The following is a 7,167-nucleotide window of genomic DNA, read 5'->3' on the forward strand; positions in this document are numbered from 1 at the left end:
TGTCATGAACATTGCTTATTTTTTACATGAGCTGTTTTTTTATTATTATTTTAAAACAGTAAAATGCGAAATCCCACGTACACCCACTTGATGGCAATTAGGGTTGTCATGATTTTGATTTTAAATCGAAAATTGACTGAAATTGGCTTTCGATTTCGGCTATTGTAATCCTGATTCTTCCAGTAGTTTTTTCTCTCTCCACCCCGCCTACTTGCGCACATCCAAATAAAAAACAGGCACAGCGTAACTTACTGGCTGGTAGCATGCAGCTAAAGACACGTAACGTTAGCTTACCAGTAGCCTGCAGCCTGATTATTCCAGACACCATGGTCACTGCCAGAGTCGGAGATGACGAAGAAACAACATAAAATTCTCCTGCTTCCCTGAAGTCACCATGTGGCAACATTTTTGCCTTCCCAGTGAGTGAGTTATGGAAATAAACAACGCAGGTAAAGCATGTGGGCTCCGACGGGACTCCATGGTGCTTTCAGGTTAGGGCTGCATGATTATGCGCATTCAATTGCGCCACTAAAAAACTGTTGCCACTGTCTAGTGGCTGTTATTGTGGCTTTGCCGTCCCTCGAATCGAAAATTGAATCGTTACCTTAAAATCATAAGTAAAATTAAATCGTGGATTTGGAGAGTCGTGAAGCCCCTAATGGCAATATATCCAATACTGTCCCAATCATTCAATAAACAATGACATTTCCCTTAGTTGTTTTCTATTCAGTGGCAAAGGACACCCTATAATAACCCTCTGGTCAGAAAGAATTTATTCAAATAGTTATTCATTACAACTTCCTCTAACATAATGAATAAGCAGTGAAGGAAATAGTACTGTAACACATGCACATAGTAGCACTTTTGCCACTTTTTGCACAGTTTTTGTAGATTTATTATGTTTATTTATGTATATGTTTTTAGCCAAGATGGCATGGGATGGCAGTCCGTCCTTCAGGCCACCACTTTGGTTTAAACTGAAATATCTCAAATATTGGATGGATTGCTTTGAAATTTTGTAAAGACATTCATGGTCCCGAGAGGATGAATGCTGCTCACTTCAATGAACACTGACTTTTTCTGATATTCAAGGATACATTCTAACTATTTTGATGATCCTCTGACATTTCCTCAATGCCAGCGGCAGGTCAAAGTTTTCTCTTATGTTATGATAGATCTCAACATCTACTTAATGGATTAGCACAACATTTGGTACATACATTCATGGTTCCCAGAGGATATATCCTGCTGACTTTCTTTATTGAAATATCTTGACTATCTGATGGTTTGCTGTAAAATTTGGTCCCCAGAGGATGAATTGTAAGAACTTTAATCTCCTGACTGTTCTTCTACCGCCATCATCTGGTCAACATCAACCTGCAAAATTAATGAAATTCCCAAGCTGTACTGTGTTTAGTGCTAATTAGCAAATGTTACCTTGCTAACATGCTAAACCAAAATGATGAACATGTTAAACATTATACCTGCTTAACATCAACATGCTAGCATTGTCATTGTTAGCATTCTGATGTGAGCATTTAGCTCACGTACAACTTTACAGAGGCTAACATGGCTGTAGACTTTTAGTCTAGTTACTTTATGTGTACTGTTTGAGCCAAAGTCAAAGACAAAATGGACAATAACATTTTTCTTATTCTTATTTGCTGAAATATAGGAAACAGGTCTGCATGCTTTATCTTGTCGTGCAGCTCAGTATCCCAGGAAGTATATTATATCGGGCAAATTTGTAGGTCGTGATTTTTTCCATTGCCAATGCAGGATGTAGTGTATCCTTTTGTATTGTAGCAAAGCAGAAAGTAAGAGTGTGGCGATTGGTGTGGTGGACTGGTGTCTGGCATGTAGCCCATCCAAAACTCTGATGCAGAAGATCAGAACCCATTGCAGACCTGCAATTAATGTTTTCTCTTTTTTTTTTTTTTTTACATAACAGCTGTTCTTCCATAACATTAAACAAGCCGTTAAATTGCCTAACCTTAACCATATCTCAACGAAAGTTAGTTAATTGGCCATACCCAGAGTTTTTCCTTGACTTAACCATATTGTAGTTGCAATGGGCAAATATTGTACAAAAAATGTTAAAACTTCATTTTCAGAGTCTTTGACTCAATGTTCTGTTGCATTAGGGCTGTATCGTGGCAATGCAATCTCTTAAAGGTCCCACTGGTACAACAACCCTATTGGGGTACATTATTGTACTATTGTTAAATTTTTGTCATTTTTTTTTAACATAAATAATATATTGTGATACTTTCACTTGTAAAGAAGGAGCATTTCTAATACACAAACTCTCTGTCCCATGAAGAAACTAGTGTGTTTTGGGATGGAAATGATTGTCCAGAGCAGAATAGATAATGATTAGAATTTCCCACATGGCAATAATGAGGTTGATTCCTTGCCAAGAGTTGGACACCACACCAATTTAGAAAATACACTGGCAGGAGGCTACTTTGAATATTACCTGTAGTAATCAAAATGCGCGGCCTACTATCAGTTCCTTCTCCCAAAAAACTATCATCCATAAAATTAAATTCAGTACAACTGTTGCAGTGTTGATGGATCCAGAGTGAAACACATAATCAGTAGTTTCTCTTAGACATTTGGCAGCCTTTCCACTTATCTGCCTTCCTTGTGATTTTTATTCTATGTGCACCCTTTATGATCATGCTCTGCTGACAGCTGTCCCTATGTCAATATGAATGTCTGTCAGGAGAGATTATACATCACATGAATCGAGGCAGATAATGAGCAAGAGGGAAGGGCACTTTTTAACACCCCCTTGTGTGCAACATATGACACAAGCCAAGCTAATTAAGCAGATGCCATAATGCAGTAATCAGGAACACAGAGTAGGTTGGAGAATTCACAAACTTGAGTCATAACAGCACAACATTTGGTGCTTAAGAACGTCTCCACTAAAACAAGCAGATGGGAATGCTAAGCTGCAGTGCATGTGTATTTTTGTATGTGAGAATGCCTGCGTGTGTCATGTTTAGTAATTTTCTGGGTTCGTATCTGTTTGTTCGTACCTTATTCTTCATTTGCATGTGTTTTATTATATTAGAATTAAAAATTGTGTTTGTGTAGACTCGTATATATGCCTACATGTGTCTGTGCATGACAGAACACACACCTCTGAATCTATATGTGTGTATGAATTTATAGCTGGGGACAGCGTTACCTGGTGAGGTTTTTTCCTCATTTTTCGGGAAAATGAGCAATCAGCCATTATGCACGGAGCCTGATTGTTTCCCTCTGTAAATCAATCCAGGAATTGCAATTAAAATACTCTCTTATGTGGTTTAATTGATGTCTACCTAATCCTTTATTTGCACACCTGCCGGTGAGTCTGAATTTTTAATGAATTTGTAATTAATGCTCTTTGCACACTTGATTTATGTGTTAGCAAATTATATTGCTGTTCTGTGTCCTGCCAGAAGAAAAGTGTCTACAGAATGTCACACATGGGTTGAAATCTGAAGTTTACCCACTTTCACCAAAAAGGAAGAAGCATTCTGTGTTTAATAATAATAATAATAATAATAATAATAATAATAATAATAATAATAATAATAATAATAATAGGTATTAAGGCAGTGGAGGTTTGACACATGAAATGGCTTAAAATGACTAGACCTACGTTAAATATTTTGTTGAGTTGTGTACTTACATTTTCCCAAATGTTTCCAACAATAGTTAAAGTTAACCCAGAGAAATCTGTAATTTTATTCAAGGCCACGGTCCATTGCCTTTACATTTGGTCGCCTGTCAATGGCGCCATAGCCCCTTTGCGCATGCGTCAGCGTTTTGGTTGTCTGCCAAAAGCTGTCATAAATTGACTTTCTATCCAGTTTTAAGCCACATATTTAGATACACTTTTTAGATCTTGGTTGTTTTTAACTTTATATTTTAACAGTATAAAGGATTTTAGTCATGGGCATCTGGATCTTAAGGTATCAGAGAAACAAGCTGAGCAAACGTTAGCAGCAGCTCGGCCCGCAGCCCCTCCACGACTTCACCAAACGGCGTCTTCTGTTGTTGTGATTAAAAGACCCATTGCGGCAGACATTTTTATAATATTCATAAAATAAATATTAGGGCTGTCAAAATTAACGTAATAATAACGGACTTATCGCAGGACCATCATTACTCATTGGGTTAAAGAAGCCTGAAAGGTGTTTTGTGACCAGTTAAAAATGCTGATTTATAAATGCAAAATTCCTGTTAATTCCACAATTTTTTTGACACACGATTAACGCACCACGTTCTGTGATTTGGGCCTCGGGCCGCGCTGCATTTTGGGAAATCAGGAAGCAATGCAGCAGTAACGTTGTGGACAACTGTAAAGTGCTCCGTGATAATAACATCCAGGGGATCACCAAACCCGCCATCCGCCGTCTGGCTCACCGCAATGTGAATTTTGTTACCACCCGAGTACATCAAGTCTCAAATTCAACTTGAGCATTAAAAACTTGAAAAATATCCCTTTACATTACATTTAGCTGATGCTTTTATCCAAAGCGACTTACAATTGCTATATACATATGTCAGAGGTCGCACGCCTCTGGAGCAACTAGGGGTTAAGTGTCTTGCTCAATCGAACCCGGGTCTCCCACACCAAAGGCATGTGTCATATCCACTGTGCCATCACCACCCCACCCCACACCCCTTTTAAAGTATAGAAAAGATTACAAATTAATTAATTTGTGATTGATCGCGAATTAACTATGGTCAATCATGCGGTTAAATAGTTTAATCAATTGACAGCCCTAATATATATATATATATATATACGGTACTGAAAAAATCCTGATAAATACTCCGTTGCAGTAGCTCCAGCATTAACTAGTGAAACAACAGTGGAGGCTGTGGCGAAGCGCGGATTCCAGGAAACACTCTGGCCAATCAGAGCAGACTAGGCTTCGACGGGAGGGGGGCTTAAAAAGACAGGCGCTCCTACAGAGCTTCTCATACAGAGGGTGAATACAGGTGCAACAGCCATGGGCAGTATGAGAAAAACAAAGTAAACATGTTCTAGTACAAACAGAAAATACAATACAGTACAGTCCTGAAAATGCTAGAGATGGCCTGATACCATTTTTTGCTTCCCGATACCGATTCTGATACCTGAACTTGTGTATCAGCCGATACCGAGTACTGATCCGATACCAGTGTGTCATATATTTCATTATGTTTTAACAACTGTATACTACTATCCCTGTATCGATGTGATATGATTTCTATCTTTGTTGTCGGCCTGGCTCAGGTTAAACTCTTTGTGAAACATGAACAAACACAAACAAAGAACGCCACAGAACTGACAGTCAGTTATAACGGAAAAAGAACATAAATAAACTACTTTAACGTAGATTTTCTTTAGGGCTTTATTACGTGGTATCGGATTGGTGCATAACTCCAGTACTTCCCGATACCGATACCAGCGTTTTAGGCAGAATCGGAGCCGATACCGATACTGGTATCGGTACTGGTATCGGTATCGGCTCATCTCTAGAAAATGCTATATAATAGTTGCCCTTTAAGCATTTACGCAGGTAGACATGATGTGGAACCTGTTTTTTTAGCACAGGTTTGATCTAAACCCTGACCAGGGATTTGATCTTTGAGGCATGCATTACACACATGCATTGGTGAGAGACAGGTATCATACAGGCATTCCAGCCACTTTATAACATCACAGTGAAACAAAGTGAAGTTAAGATGACTAACTGCATGCCTTTTTGGTTGCTGGGTCTAACATGTCACATAAAGTATGAGGTCTGGTAACATGTGACGTCAAATGTACCAGGGGGAAATTAAAGGTTAGAGACCACTGTCCAGACTGATCTATGGCATATTACCTGTTACTGAACTTGAACTTAAATCAAATTTATGATATGATCTAACCACTATTTATGTTTCTAAGCCATGCCCATTTGCTTTCTGCTTAGGTTCTTTTCTCTCGCTGAAAGAATGTTTGTTCACTCTTAATTGGTTTTCATTGTTTCACCATTTAAGAAACATGGTTGTTTAACATTTTGCTAATAGTAACATGACAGTATGGAGCTTTTAACGTGGCAGAATTCATTTAAATCAAGCCAAATTAGGGTTAAATTGACCCAAAGTGGCCCTAAAACGCTAAATTTAATGAGCTGAACGTAAAACAATTGGTCGATTTATCGTGCAGTTGATCAATAAAAAAATTATCAGCAACTATTTTGAGAATGTATTAATCATTTCAGTAATGTTACAAAGAAAAGTGACAAACCTTGACTAGTTCCCACTCTTCCATTATGTAGATTTTCCACTTTTCTCTGTTTTACATAATTGTAAATGAATATTTTGGGGGGGGGGGTCACATTTTGTACACTTAATGATTAAAGGTCCTATGACATGCTTTTTGGATGCTTTTATATAGGCCTTAGTGGTCCCCTAATACTGTAACTGAAGTCTCTTTCCACACAATGACCTTTACTTAGTATGTGCCATTTCTGTGTCTGTAGCTTTAATGCTATTGAGGAGGAGAGAGGGGGGGGCAAGGTGGAGGGTGGGGGTGTGGCCTTGACCAACTGCCACTTTGCTTGTTTGCAAGCCATGATGTCTCTCTCTTTCTCATGGGTGGGACAAATTCTCTGGGTGGGCAAAGCAGAGAAAGGGGAGGTAACCTTGCTCCTTATGACCTCATAAGGGGCAGATTCCAGATCAGCCCATCTGAGCTTTCATTTTCTCAAAGGCAGAGCAAGATACCCAGGGCTCGGTTTACACCTATCGCCATTTATAGCCACTGGAGGACCATAGGCAGGCTGGGGGAACTCACATTAATGTTAAAAAACCTCATAAAGTGAAGTTTTCATGCCATGGGACCTTTAAACGATGAATCAAAAACATAAACAGTAGATTAATCAATACTGAAAATAACTTGTATAGCCCTATAATAAATAATAATAAAATAAATAATAAATTGGCTCAAAAAAAATCTAAACGGGTCTTATAAAGAATGCAACACACTTGTGTCACCCTGCAGTCATAAACCTGTCTTGCATGTTTAGTCTATTAAAGTTAATTAGATCTGAATTTTTTATATTTTTAAAATCACAGGTATGCAGTGAGCTGCCCATAATATATATAAAGCTTTTTATCACTTACATTGTG

Source organism: Sander lucioperca, chromosome 3, assembly GCF_008315115.2.
Source record: "Sander lucioperca isolate FBNREF2018 chromosome 3, SLUC_FBN_1.2, whole genome shotgun sequence".
Classification (NCBI taxonomy): Eukaryota; Metazoa; Chordata; class Actinopteri; order Perciformes; family Percidae; genus Sander; species Sander lucioperca.